The 14,432-nt window shown below is 39.9% G+C and overlaps 1 protein-coding gene across 8 annotated transcripts in view; it reads right to left on the bottom strand.

The window, feature by feature from the left end:
* The window catches only part of RBM47 (RNA binding motif protein 47), a 113,896-nt gene that overhangs the window by 62,978 nt on the left and 36,486 nt on the right, over positions 1 to 14,432 (bottom strand). Inside the window, exon 1 of one of the 8 annotated variants that reach the window (XM_032781917.2) lies at positions 10,727 to 10,814. The exons of 5 other annotated variants lie outside the window; for them this stretch is intronic. The gene's annotated coding sequence lies outside the window, so the exon portion shown is untranslated. Of the gene's footprint in view, positions 1 to 10,726; positions 10,815 to 14,432 lie in introns of those variants that run through there. 2 more of the 8 variants (XM_032781919.2, XM_075066504.1) reach the window with 2 other exon arrangements.

Below are 14,432 nucleotides of genomic sequence, written 5' to 3'. Positions count from 1 at the left end.
AGCACCTCGTCCCATTTTGGCGCTGTGGGTTGTGGGAAGGGGATGGAAGGGTGCGGGTCATTCCGCTTCCTGTTCCAACGACCCGTGGTGCATCGCTTCCCTTTCAGCCGTTTGGTGCCATTGTGAGTCTGTCGCGTGATTTCAGTAAGAAATGGAGCCTGAGCTGCTGAGGACTTTGCTGATGAATGTTGCCAGCACATCACGTCTGGCAGTTGAGCTATTCCTTATGCTCCAAAGTGACAGTGAGGAGAGCTCAGATGATGAAATAGATTCGGCTGACGCACCTGACACTAAATTGCTTGTGGCATAATGGACGTGCTCAGCACCGTGGAACGCCGCCTTTGGGCTCGGGAAACAAGCACTGAGTGGTGGGATCACATCGTCATGCAAGTCTGGGATGACGAGCAGTGGCCTGCAGAACTTTCGGATGAGAAAAGCCACTTTCATGGACTGTGTGCTGAGCTCGCCCCAACCCTGCAGCGCAAGGACATGAGACTGAGAGCTGCCCTGTCAGTGGAGAAGCGGGTGGCTATTGCAGTCTGGAAGCTGGCAACTCCAGCAGCTACCGATCGGTCGCAAACCAGTTTGGAGTGGGAAAGTCGACCGTTGGAATAGTGGTGATGCAAGTTTGCAGGGCCATTAATTGCATCCTGTTAAGAAGAACCGTGACTCTGGGAATGTGCAGGACATTCTGGACGGCTTTGCACAAATGGGTTTCCCTAACTGTGGAGGGGCAATAGATGGGACATATTCCTATTCTGGTACCCACCACCTGCATCCGAGTACGTTAATCGGAAGGGGTATTTCTCTATGGTTCTCCAGGTGCTTGTGGATCACCTGGGACATTTCACTGACATTTACACAGGATGGCCTGGAAAGGTGCATGATGAGGATTCGCTACACCCGTAGCAGACCAGGAGTACAGCCAGCGCTGCAGACAGGGAGTTGCAGCGCTGGCTGAGCTTTGTAAGTGTGGACACCGAGTAAGTTGCAGCGCTGTAACCCCCTCACCAGCACTGCAACTTGCAAGTGTAGCCAAGGCCTTTGTGTAAAAGATGAGAAGAAGTGGGAGGCTACAGTCTCATCCATTTTATGCAAGTTACATATAGACCTCCGTCAACTTACCATTGAAGCCCTTTGTGAAACAAACTTTGGGAGTCTCTAAGTTAAAGCAGGCACCCAGAACTGGAGATTAGAATAGACATTTTCACATCTTATTCTTTTTACAATCTTTCATTTTCCTTCTCTTCTCAAAATGAACTGGCTGTAGCCTTATCACTGGGTTATTCTATATGCTGAAGGAACCCATGACTTGGATGTGACACAAAATTCAACTAAATATAACACTAAATATGAATGATCCACATAACTAAAATTCTGGAAGAACCTGAATTTTAACAAAATACCAAATGTACTGTCTCAAACTTCCCAGCAGTCCACTGCACAAAAAATGTATAGAAGACAGTGATCCTATCTTCTCTAGTCTGGCTTGTTAGTAGAATTTTACATTTATTTAAAGGAACTGTACCAAAATTTGACTCCTCCAAAACTTTTATAATTATACTTTTTGCATGCCAACAGATTGTAGAACAAATCTATCAGGCCTCAACAAATAGAGCTTTTACCATCTTAAATCGCAATTAATTAATTTGGCAAGCAGAACAACAACAAACTCAGGATGCTATGTTTGGCAGGGTTGCTGGAGTGTGTCTATGCGCGCACACAGACAACCACACACACACCCCTCCTGGAAAACTGCTATCTGAATAAATGTTACACTAGGAATTCATCACATTGTCCACTCAACTCATCATCTGGGATTTGTAGATTATTCCGTGTCTTATTTTTGAGACTAGGATTTTATCTTTATTAAGAAAGATAAGTAGGCAAGTTTTGAAGGGCAGGAGTATAAAATATGGGTTTGCCAGCCTCAATACTTCCTTGAAAAATTCTAGGTTTGTACATCAGATTTATTTGAGAGAGTAATCCTGGGTACTTCTTATAATAGAGTGTCTACATTTAATTTTTTTAACCTAAGAATTCTACAGTTTTTCACTAAATGTTGTCTCTGTTTATCTTCATGTTCATTAGGATTCTGTGTGTTTAAGTATGTGACTAATCACTTTGACTTCAATGGTACAGTGCATGGATTTAAAGTTACTCATGTGCTTCGATACCTTGCTGGATCAAAGCCTGACTGCTTAATAATACACTCCAGAAGACTGACATAGCAATAACCGCCATGCAACACCAACTAAAATATCAGAAAGAGTTCAACTAGTGTACACAGCAAGGTCTCTTTGGCTGCCCTGAAGATCATCCTTGGTAATTCAGGGTTTGTTTATTAACATTTCTTTGCATTAAATGCAAATATCAGAGAATTTGAGCCTACAGCGGTTCATCACCACAACCTAACTTGTGAAGATGATTCCATGTTTTCTTACTTAATCTAACTTCACCACCTCTAGCTCGTACCTTCACAGTGCAACTGGGTCCTTGTTAGTTTAAAAAAGAGTTTCACTAGGCATATGAATCCCTCTGTTTGGGCTTATGTAAGAAAGCTGCTGACATTAGAAGTTATTCTATTTACCTTAAATGCTGTAAAAAAAACAACACTAAAAAGAAACAATTCTGACTGCAGCAAAACTCTGACATCTGGACAGAATACAGTTGCTTTGAAAGGTGTCCAGAAAATTGTATACATTACTTCACTTAGTAGATGCAGTATTATTCGCATTTAACAGAGCTCTTTAAGTATCCACTACCAGCTGTTTGAGTCAAAACATTTCACAGCATAAAATATACTACTATTTAAGGCTAATGATCTTATTAAACAGGGATGAGAATTCTACACAGTACCAATGACTATAGTTATAGCATGAATAATATGTAATTGTAATATTAGTACAAGAAATGGATCTCTTGCTGTTTTGAAGCCCTATCTGAGCAGAAATGACAAGCCCCTCTATTCAACCTTATGGGATTGTACATGTATTCCTTATACTAGAAAGGATGAGAGTACTTTTTCAATTAGGAATATCTTCTATTTTATTATTCTATAATTAAATACTGTCAAACTCCTAGCAGAGAATCAGTTGTACACTGATTTCCCCCCGGCCCCCTGTGATTCAGGAGTGACATACAGGCTCCCCTTACTGTGTAACTGGTGCTTTTTCTCACCGATATGCAACCTATTTATTTTTAGGACCCAAGTCTGTCATTTTGATCAAACAAAACCTTGTGCTTCTTTAAAATAACGTCTAGTTCAGTTCTGAAGTTTCACAGTCATAATCATATATCTGAGTGCTGTGTCTAATATTCAGAACAGAAAAGAGTGATGTCTGTGACTTCCGCAGTTGACCTCCAAGTTCCTGTTGTATATTTTCCCTCCCTTGGACCTTTATTCCAAAGTGGTAAGCCATTGACGTGATAAGCTTTCGCAAACAATAGGAAGAAAACCCAGAACAGAATGGGCCAGATCCATCTCTGTGTAACTCCACTGACCTCAGGCAACCAGGTGATACCAGGGAAATTTTATCAAGGATGTGTTTGGCCCACTGAGTCTGTCAAATTAATTTTCTCCTGGGTTTTGACTACTGACTCTTGTCCCTGATATTTTGAAGAGAGTGGAGTGTACTCTGCTCCTGTCCTTGTCTCTCTCACTCTCAGGTTGTACCAAATTTTAATATTTCCATTTCTGGCTGAGTATAATAACATACACAGGCTTGAGGCTTTCCTGAAATTTGAAACTTGAGTCAGACCCTAAGAGCGGGTAAAACGTGCCTCATGAAGACTCTGTTCTTTGCTCCCTACTTACTCCTCCTTGGTGTCACCATCTTGGATTTTTTATCTGAATAGCCTTGTTTGAATAAGCTTTGATAAAAGGCAGATCTCTTTCAACCACCAGTATGTTAAAGTCTGATGTACTTCAGTTGCTTCTTTTCGGTTTCCCTTTATCTCCTTTCTTCATTTGTCTATCTGTATGATTTTTCTTTCTTTATTGTGCTTTTATATAACATTTACACATGTTTATGGATAAATGGTACAACATTGCCTTGACAAAGGCTCTCCCTACTTGTGTACTCATATTATGCTGTATGTACAAAATTGGCCTCTATCATTTATTTCCATCACTGACCTCCAACTCATCTATCTACCCCTCCTTCTATCCATTCCTCCATCCTCTTGTATGGCCTTCATCACCATAATACCTGAGCACCAATCCCAGACCCTGTACCTACATTTTGGTATATTTTAAAAATATATATTTAACCATACCCATCTTCCATAATCTGTCACTATTATAACCCTGGTTTGCCCCACAGTGCTCTGTTAGTTATGCAGAACACAGCAAGGAATCACAACAATCAAGCACAGTGTTTATTATTATGTGTAGTCCCACTGAACTCATAGTAGTAAGCACTTTTTATACCAGGTAGTCACACTGAGGAGTACTTGCGGTAATAAGATCTATGCCCAGAAAAATGTGCATACATGCTTTACACTCTGAGCAGCCCCAGTGAAATCAACGTAAAGATGAACGTGTGTAAGTCCTTGCAAAATTGGAGCCTTGTATTGAAATTTCTTTGGGGAAGCACCTTCCGTTTTGGGGGTACATGTGGCTAGGTATAGGGGTGGTGTGAGCACTCTCTGAGGGCTTTAGAAAGGTGAGAGCTGCACTGTACAGGAGCTGCCAGTGAGTGATTCTAGGAGAAAAATTTTACAAATATGTCAATAATCAGGTTAAAAGGATACAGTCTCGATGTATCACAGAATGTTTACATGACAACTTGAAGCTGAGAATTTGGGTAGAATTTAAACTAAAGTAATCAGTTCAGAAAAGCTTAATATGATCCCAGTCCAGGTAATGCTTCTGGGGCTGTTCACCATTTTCTTATGAGCACAGAAAGTACTTTGAGGGAAGGGGGTCCAAGCATGATGCATGTTTTCATTAGCGACAATAATAAAAAGACCTCACTGCTATGATGCTGCTATTTTTGTCTCATTGCCTTGCACACTCTTTGTGGATAGGAAAGGAAGGGCTAGGATAATGAATGTTTTTTAAAGCCCTTTGAAAAGAATGAAAATCCACGTAATGCTTTGCATCTGCAGAATATGACTTCCTCCATTCAACAACAGAAAAGGTTTCGGTTTGAGTTATGTAGTTTCATTTGTAAGATACACCTTCCTCAGATGACCTCTCTCATATCTGTTCTTACAAAGTGTCAGACTTTATTCATTCCAATCATGGAACATAGATGGAAGCTTTCTAACAGTGTCTTTTTTTTTCCTTCCTCACAAATTAATGACTAGGAGACTCATTGCAACTCACTGAATTTTACAGATGAGTGAGAAAACAAATATATATAATATAAAAGCCAGGATGGTTTATCCTAAAATATTTTAATTTACTTGGTCAGTTGCAGGTTAGTTTTAATTATGACTGATATTATATTCTATGGCGTGTGAGCAAATTTCTTGTGTTTATTTTGTAAGTCTCATTAATATGAGACCTCGCTATAGTCTATTGGCTAAAAAGTAGAGAGAAACCACACATTTTATGTATGTCTGTGTAAATTAGATCATGTGGTGGTTTAGTAATGTGAGGATTTGTGAGGCTCTGCATTATTTAGGCTGGAGAACGTCCTGAGCCATCAAATTCAGATAAGAACTCCCCAGAGTTCAGAGGTACACCTCTACCCCAATAGAATGCTGTCCTCGAGACCCAAAAAATCTTACCGTGTTATAGGTGAAACCGCGTTATATCGAACTTGCTTTGATCCGCCGGAGCGCGCAGCCCTGCCCACTTCCTCCCCCAAGCACAGCTTTACCATGTTATATCCAAATGTTATATCGGTTCGTGTTATATCAGGGTAGAGGTGTATTCAGATCTTGGCTTTCAGTTGGGGCCATTTGTAATTTAAATGTAGTATTTAACCATATTATTATTTCTAGAGTAGATGGCCAATTATATCCATCCAGCTTATACAGTGTCTTCTGCTCATTGCAGCATCTGACTTTCAAATATATATAATAGCAAAGCGCACAGAAAATATTCTTATTCAAAGAACACAAAGGAAGAAAAATAAGAGGAATATCTCACCCCTATCTATGCAAGCAATTCTCACTAACATCATTGGGAAGTGCACATAATATTGTAGGCAATTAATATTGTAGGTAATTAAAGGTGCTTCATTTAATAGAAACTGCATTTCATTTAGAGCAGTGATTTTAGAGTTTTTTAGTTTGTTCAGATTATTATTTTAGCAAAAGTGAAATTGGAGATCAGAACGTTAGTATTTGTTCACATTGGAAATGGGCAGGTATTAAATTATGTAGTTTTTTAAATCTTCACTTTCTTAGGTTGGCTCTTTAATAGCTCCATTAGCCTTAATGTAGAGAGCAAGTCCCACTGACACAAATATACTTATAGTTCTAGGGGAGAAAGGGAAAAAATTCCCTTCAGTAATGTACTGCTGCCATAAGAGGAAAAAAGAGCTCCCTTCCCCCAAGTAAAAGTCTTTTTGTGTTATTAAGTCTAAAAGAAGTGAACTAATTAAAATATTGTCAGCAATTGAACCATGGGCAGTCTAGCCTAGCAGTTGGAGCAAGAATCAAGCCTACTAGTTTGAGCTGAATCCAGATGGGGTGGGTCCAGGGGCAATGCCAAGGGTCATAGCCGGGAGTGAGAGGCCATAGCCTAAGCTGAAGAGTTAGCTGGAACTGAGGGTGGAGCTGATGGTCTGAGCCAGAAGTCAGAGATCAGGAAGGAGCTGGGGGTGGGAGCTGGTATAGCCTGGGGCTGAAGCAAGAGCAAGGCTAGCAATAGTGGAGGCAGGGCCAGGACCACGCACAGCAGCAGGCTAGAATGCACTGAGTAGCCACTGGATGGCTACCGAGCTTATATATCGGCCTGCATACTCCTGTGGTCAATCAGACAACTTCTACCAGGGCTCACTGGGTTGCCCAGAGACTAGCTCTACTGCTGGCTGGCCCCTGACAAACACAGACACTTTTTAGATTGTTCATCATGAATTAACGGAGTGACCCCATAACCATGTTCATCACATTCGTGTCCTGTCTGACTTCCATACTGTAAGCTTCTTGGAGCAGGGACCTTTCCCACTGACTGTTTGGCGTGGTGTCTGACCTTTCAGTGTGGTATAAATGGAGATATCTGTTTTGATCACTGAAACGTGTGAGAAGATACTAAAATCAACATTTCAATAGAACATGCAGGAGTATTTTCTACCAGGGCTCACTGGGTTGCCCAGAGACTAGCTCTACTGCTGGCTGGCCCCTGACAAACACAGACACTTTTTAGATTGTTCATCATGAATTAACGGAGTGACCCCATAACCATGTTCATCACATTCGTGTCCTGTCTGACTTCCATACTGTAAGCTTCTTGGAGCAGGGACCTTTCCCACTGACTGTTTGGCGTGGTGTCTGACCTTTCAGTGTGGTATAAATGGAGATATCTGTTTTGATCACTGAAACGTGTGAGAAGATACTAAAATCAACATTTCAATAGAACATGCAGGAGTATTTTCTACCAGGGCTCACTGGGTTGCCCAGAGACTAGCTCTACTGCTGGCTGGCCCCTGACAAACACAGACACTTTTTAGATTGTTCATCATGAATTAACGGAGTGACCCCATAACCTTGTTCATCACATTCGTGTCCTGTCTGACTTCCATACTGTAAGCTTCTTGGAGCAGGGACCTTTCCCACTGACTGTTTGGCGTGGTGTCTGACCTTTCAGTGTGGTATAAATGGAGATATCTGTTTTGATCACTGAAACGTGTGAGAAGATACTAAAATCAACATTTCAATAGAACATGCAGGAGTATTTTCAAAAGCTGCCGTGAAACTCCCCTTTGAGTCCTAGGCTCAAAGTATTTGCAGTTCCCATTTCAAGTCGTGAAAAAATAATAAATATTAAAACAGCAGGGTTAAGATTCACCATCCCTGTTCTTAAATAAAAAAGACTATATGGAGAGACAGAAAGACAGACACACACACACACAAAAGGGGGGGAGCGAGCAGTTCTGTCATATCAAATAGATTTACTACTAAATATCTTAGTTATTATGTAGGACCAGGAAGAATATATATAAAATGTAATCTACACTATCTTCTTGATTGCACAGCAATTGCAGTGCAAGAATACTAGAATGAATAACAGTCACTGGAATGAACAGTAAAATCGGAACAGAATATTGGAATACCCAAACTTTGCCCAGCAGAGAGCAGACTGACAATTTGCCACAATCTCAAAGGACACACACAATTTACAAAGATTGTGCCTGACAGAAGTGCAAGGGGCAGAGATAATTGCAGTTCCTGAGCCAATTAAGAGGTCTGGTTATTTGGGGGCCTTGGGGGTACAAATATTTAGTCTGACTCATTAAAATGCCCTTTCCAGAGACCTCTGGGAGAGCAAGCCACATTGCAAATGGAGTGGGAGCACAGGGCTGGATTATTTTCTAGGGCTGATACAAAATGGCTGCAACAGGGTTTAGGATGGGCCACGAGTCTACACTGTGGTTTATGATTTATGTTATACTGTGGGCTGTCTCTCATTAGGAACTTTGTAACTCATTCTGGGATACAGTTTGTATGAAAAACATTATACAAAATTAAGCTATATTGTAATATTATCACAATGGTGAGTTGCACTGAAGTTAGGAGGCTCAGCAAAGAGTTAAAGCAGGCACAGAATAAAGCATATCCTGAAGTAACATTCTCTATTTATCCAAGGCAAAATTAGAAAAGGTTTAAGAGCAACCACGGTATGACAGCAGACTATGGACAGCAGCTTTTGCTTGTGGACCTTTTAACTATTATGGCCTCTTTCAATTGAAATTTGTATCTATTTGATGGTGTTTCTTTGCATTCCTGCACAGGCATTTGGGAACAAGATTCATAGGTATACAGTGTTTGGAATCCCACCAAAGTAGGTTTTTTTAAATGTAAACAGGACTGAAAGACTGAACAAATTTTGTCAACAGTCTTATCCCTTCTGTTTAATCCATTAATTCTTCCTTATGGTGACCTGCTAGAACTCTATCATCACATGACAATAGGCGAGATAACGTTGCTCTCTTTTGTTTCAGATTTTTACTTTTTTTAATCCAGTCCCTGAGCTCCGAGATAAAATCTGTAATCTTTAAGATTGTAACCAAAAGTTCTTAAACTATATCAGCCTAATTTCTAATCTGCCATTGACATAAAACTATTTGCATGCAAATACAAGACTCATATTTACTATGAGATCTAGAAATCAAAGTCACTGGTGGTGTCCTGGATTGTCTTTAATACAAGGGCTGCTGTTCTATGTAATAGCTGAAGGACTAGGGTGCTAGTTTTACCCAAACTTTACATTTCTGAAGGCCTGTTTCATTTATTTACAGCTCAGTGTTGTGGGATTTCAGAGACCTTGTTTTCCAGAAATTGTCTCACTATTTTGCAGGTGCTGTGACCACTGCACTCTGTACTAGGTTTTTAGAGGCCCCATGCAGCATGATACATCAACATCACATTTGGTTTAAGCAACTTTTAATATACTTCAAGGGCTGTTAAACTTTAATAGCATCCAGCAGCAATGGCTATCTACCAAATCTAGCTACTCTCTAGCATGTGAGCACAGTAAGCAACACACAGATTTATAGAGTGTTCCTTCACATCAGAGAGGTATTAAAGCAAAACTGCATAGGATGTTGCACTGAGCTTGACTTAGTAGGAGGAAAGCTGAAGCAACAGATGCTGTAGCATTTTTCCCTGTAAAGAAATAACAGATTTTCACTTTCTAGTGATATATTTTCCCTATTTTACCTCCCCTTTTTGGATTCAGAACATATTGTAGATAATCATAGAATTTTACCTGTCATGCATTTAATATTTATTACACATCAAGCTATTATTGAAAACTCACCTCTTGTGATTACCTGAGAACAAACTGGGAAATCATGGGGATGGGGTGGTTCGGTCATTATTAAGGTTATTTCTCAAAGCATGTTAGAATTATCAAATTATACCATTACAGAAAGAGGACATATTACCATTTGGTTGAATCAGCTTATATCATGTGATATATTTTTCTGTCTATAATATTCATAGAGCAGTTCTTTGAAACTACTCAGCTTCACTTCTGTCTTTTCTATATGTGAATTATATTAGAAAAAAATTATAAATCTAATTTCTGATTTGTCTATGTCTTGGAACTTGGACAGCACAGGAAAAAAAAATCCTGAAAAAGTTTGTCATGTTGCCTCTTTTAGCAAAACTAAATTCAACATTTAGCATGTCTTCTAACAGAGTGAGTCACTAACCACATCCCTGTTTCAATCACTGGATTACACATTTTATTTTAGAAGCCTTGACTCTTGTTCTAACCCTTTGGTTACAGGACAAACTCAGTCCAGCTGGTTTTAATTCATTAGAAAACCTCAACCGTATGAAGATCACTACTTATATAATTCATATGAATTTTACTTCTGCAGTTAAAAAAAAAACCCAAAGCAAATAGACATTGATCAATCGATGCCTTAGATCACAGTTTGTAACTGAATTATATTTGACAAAAACAAACTATAAAGAGAAATGGTAGTTACTGTTTTGATTTTCAAGTTCTGCCATGTAAACCATTAGCAACCTTTACAGTCAAACACCATTGCTCTTCTTGAATTTCTAACTCAAGAAAAATCAAAGTATGAAACAGTACCTGGCAAGTACCTGGTGTGCTCTTGTGCTCTCTCACTCTCTCTCCCCTCCCACAGGCAGCTTGGCAATGGAATGCCCTTCAAATCCATGGCTGACTGCTTTTGGTAAATGTTTTACGAGACACTAAGCAACGTTCTGTCCCACCCTCCATGCAAACACCATTGCGAGAACATGGTATCATGGTCACAAAGGCACACACATGCAGTACAGGGCAGTACAAATGCAGCAAAGAAACCCTGTTTTGACTCCCTCTTCTCCCAAAATAAAAAATCCCTAATATGAAAGAGGGATATGAGAGAAGGGTGCCAGGGAAAAAACCACATCAGCAGGACTATTAATAAATATTTTTCAAGGAGTAAATCATGATAACCTTTTTCTTCATTGTTCTAATCTGCAAGCAAGCCTGGGCGTGTCTAACAGGAAAACTGACGAACAGGTTAATAAAATGGAGTATATAGTTTCTAAATAACTCTTCAGCACAGAGGAACGGTCATCCCAATGACAGTTATAATTTAAAAAAAAATAAAAAAACAACAACCCATGACCAGCCCTACTGGACTCTGAAATTACACAGTAAAATTATATGAACAGAACCAAATCACAGTGACAAGTAAAATGAATGTAAAAGGAACTTCTCAACAAGGTGCTTTCCTAATAAGTAACCTGCCCACTTTTCAACTTCCCTGAACTTACCCAAAGTTAAAATTCTACTAGTCTCAAACCAGAGTTTTTACATTCCATTCAAGTTAACAATTAAAAATGGAGGACAGCAGAAACCAGCTGGCATTAAAAACAGTGAACACTGACTTGACAAAGTACCACCACTGGTCCCAAAAGAGGAGAGGTCAGTGAACTAACTTGAAAATGACAGCGAGCATTTAAACAAATGACTGAATCATACACAACAGTGCAGTAGAATAGAACCCTCACTAACTCCTGATACACAGACACATGAACACGAACCAACAAAAAAACCTTTCTTTCCCCATCAGTATTTTGAGACAGTATATTGTCTGCTGTATTCTATCTTGTTTTGGGTAAGTTTGATTTATTTTGTCTAATTTGATTTCTTTAAGGTTCCTATTTGGTGGCTTGTTTTTCATGTTGTATACATGACGGTGATGAGTATTTCAGTGGGTATGGCTACATTAGAAATTTCAAAGCGCTGCCCCGGCAGCGCTCTGGGAGCGCTGCTGCAGCAGCGCTTTGAAGTGTGAGTGTAGTCAGAGCCGCAGCGCTGGGATGTAAACCACATCCCTTATGGGTGTAGCGTGCAGCGCTTATACTGACACTTTACAGCGCTGCATCTTGCAGCGCTCAGGGGGGTGTTTTTTCACACCGTTCTGGATTTTATGTAGAGTGTGGATTTTGCACTATGTAAGTCAGATCCTCAGCTGGTGTGAATCGGAGAAGTTCCATTACCTTCAGTGGACCTATGCTAATTTAGATCTGCTAAGGATCTGGTTAGGTTGATAGGTTAATTCTAATGAAAAATTAATCCGAATTCTACTTTTGATTTTTCTCTGGCTTCTAGGTCCTCCTACAGATACCTTAATTCAATCCACTGGCATTTGGAAAGCTCTGCCAATGGATCAGTAGGAGCATGACTAATGTACAGAACAGTATCTGACACACGTGTTCGCATATGAATTAGTTAGCATTCCAATCGGCAACCAGACTTTGAGTAGACTCATCCTGATGTGTCACAGAAAGGGAGAATAGTTTCCTGGTCCATCTTCTGCGGTCAGTTGTAAATTAGAGGGGCAAATGTACAACCTAGGAAGCTTTCTATATTCGTATATGACGAACGAGCCATGCTGGCTGCACTGAGTTGTGCAAGTGGTAGCAATATCACTAGCAGCAATAAGGAGGCTCACTGAGCGTGTTGCAGATGGTGAAGCACAGGCAACATCTTAGTTCTCAATACATCAAAGGGGTTTCCTGTCACATAGAGTACAGATAATTTTTCATCATGATGTTATTCTTATGCTAATATAAAGGCAAATTGCTATTATTTGGATAATCCAGTCCCAGTTCACGGTGGAGTAATGAGAAAACAACAATGGGCAGGTGACTAGTTTACATACCTGGACTGATGCTGAAGTTTGCACATGCAACTGCTTCCAACCCCAGAAAACACATGTAAAGACTGGAGGTCAGTGACATTTATTAGGCAGCCCCTGAAGACAAGGAGAAGGACTGAAAGGCCAACTGGAAGGAGAGAGGATTGGTCAGTTGCTCGCTAGAGCTGGGTAAAATTTTTCAACCAACTTTTTTTGGAGAAAATGCAGATTTGGTGTCAGTGAAACAATTAGCAAATTTATGTCAATTTTGCCAAATTGTTTTCATCAAAAAAACAAACAGTAAATTTTGAAAAAATAGAAACATTTAATTATTTTTATTCAAAATGACTTTTCATTTGGAAATGTCCTTTAATTTTATTTTAAACATTAAAAAAAGCTCGAAATGAAAGCACAAGATATTTGGTTTGACCTAAAATGATTTTTTTGACTTCTCGATTTGCCAGGAACGGTGAAATTTTTCATTTATTAGGTGTCCTAAAATGAATTTATTTTAAAATGACCAGTGAACTGAAAAGTCACTTGCCCAGCCCTACTGTTGGCACTCCTGTGCACCACAAAGATAGAACATGGGGTGACCTGGGAATAGATGAGAGTTGGGGCTCCTGTTTGCCTTTTGTGGTCACAGAACTTAAGTCTGCATGTGAACCTACAGGAGCTGGTTCACTGCCAATCCCTCCAAGCAAACTGAGCTTGGTTTGTAACTGAACCCTGCACTATTTGCACAGCCCTGCCCATATGTAAATGAGCCTAGATAGGTCTCAGAAACAGTCAACATGGTAGCAGTTGCTAAGGACAATGTAGAAATTATATTTTATTAGTTTCACTCACTCCTGATGTTCCCAAAAGACTTCCCATTACATAACCTGTCCTTTGCCTGGAAGTTGGAAAAAGAGGGAGGATTCTGATGAGCTTCTCTCAGCATTTTGTATTTAAGAATGTCATTCCAGCAGCCCATGTCCATACAGGATGGGAGTCAGGTATTAATGTGGTCCTTGACATCTGCAGACAATTCATATTTAATTCAGTTCATATCAACTAGTGACTGTGGTGATGCCATGGGATACTCTACAAAAATGTGCAGTGCTTAGTGTGTGGGCCCTGTTAAATCCCAATCATCATCTTGGATTCTCTCCTGACAGCAAGGCACCTCACAGCTGCTTTAAAACATTTGCTTTCCTTTCTGTCAGGAAGTGTGGTCTTTTGACTAAAGCACAGGAAGGGGAGTCAGGAGTCCTGGGGTCTACTGCCAGCTCTGCAACAGGCTTCCTGTGTAACTTTGGACAAGTCACGTTAACCTGTGTTTCAGTCTTGCCATCTGTAACTTATACAGGTGTTGTGAATTTTAATTCATTATAGATAAAGAGCATTGGGACCCTCATAAGGGAGGAGCTATGTATATGCAAATTCTTCCTCTTCAACAGAAAAGCTTATTTGGTCACGGGCAATGACCTAAGTAGTCTTAGCCACGTGGAGTCTGTACAGGACTTGTGGCAAGTTCAATAGGACATACAAGTTTGCCAGAGTTTTAAAGTCACAAGTCTACATTTTTCCTTTTAAAATGTGCTACAGACTCTGAAGTCTGTGACCTATTAGTAGAGCTGGGCAGGAAACAGTTTTTAAGAT

The sequence above is a fragment of the Chelonoidis abingdonii genome, chromosome 5 (genome assembly GCF_003597395.2).
Source record: "Chelonoidis abingdonii isolate Lonesome George chromosome 5, CheloAbing_2.0, whole genome shotgun sequence".
Classification (NCBI taxonomy): Eukaryota; Metazoa; Chordata; order Testudines; family Testudinidae; genus Chelonoidis; species Chelonoidis abingdonii.
The sequence above is the reverse complement of the archived record's forward strand: the minus strand, read 5'-3'. Positions and strand labels throughout refer to the sequence as shown.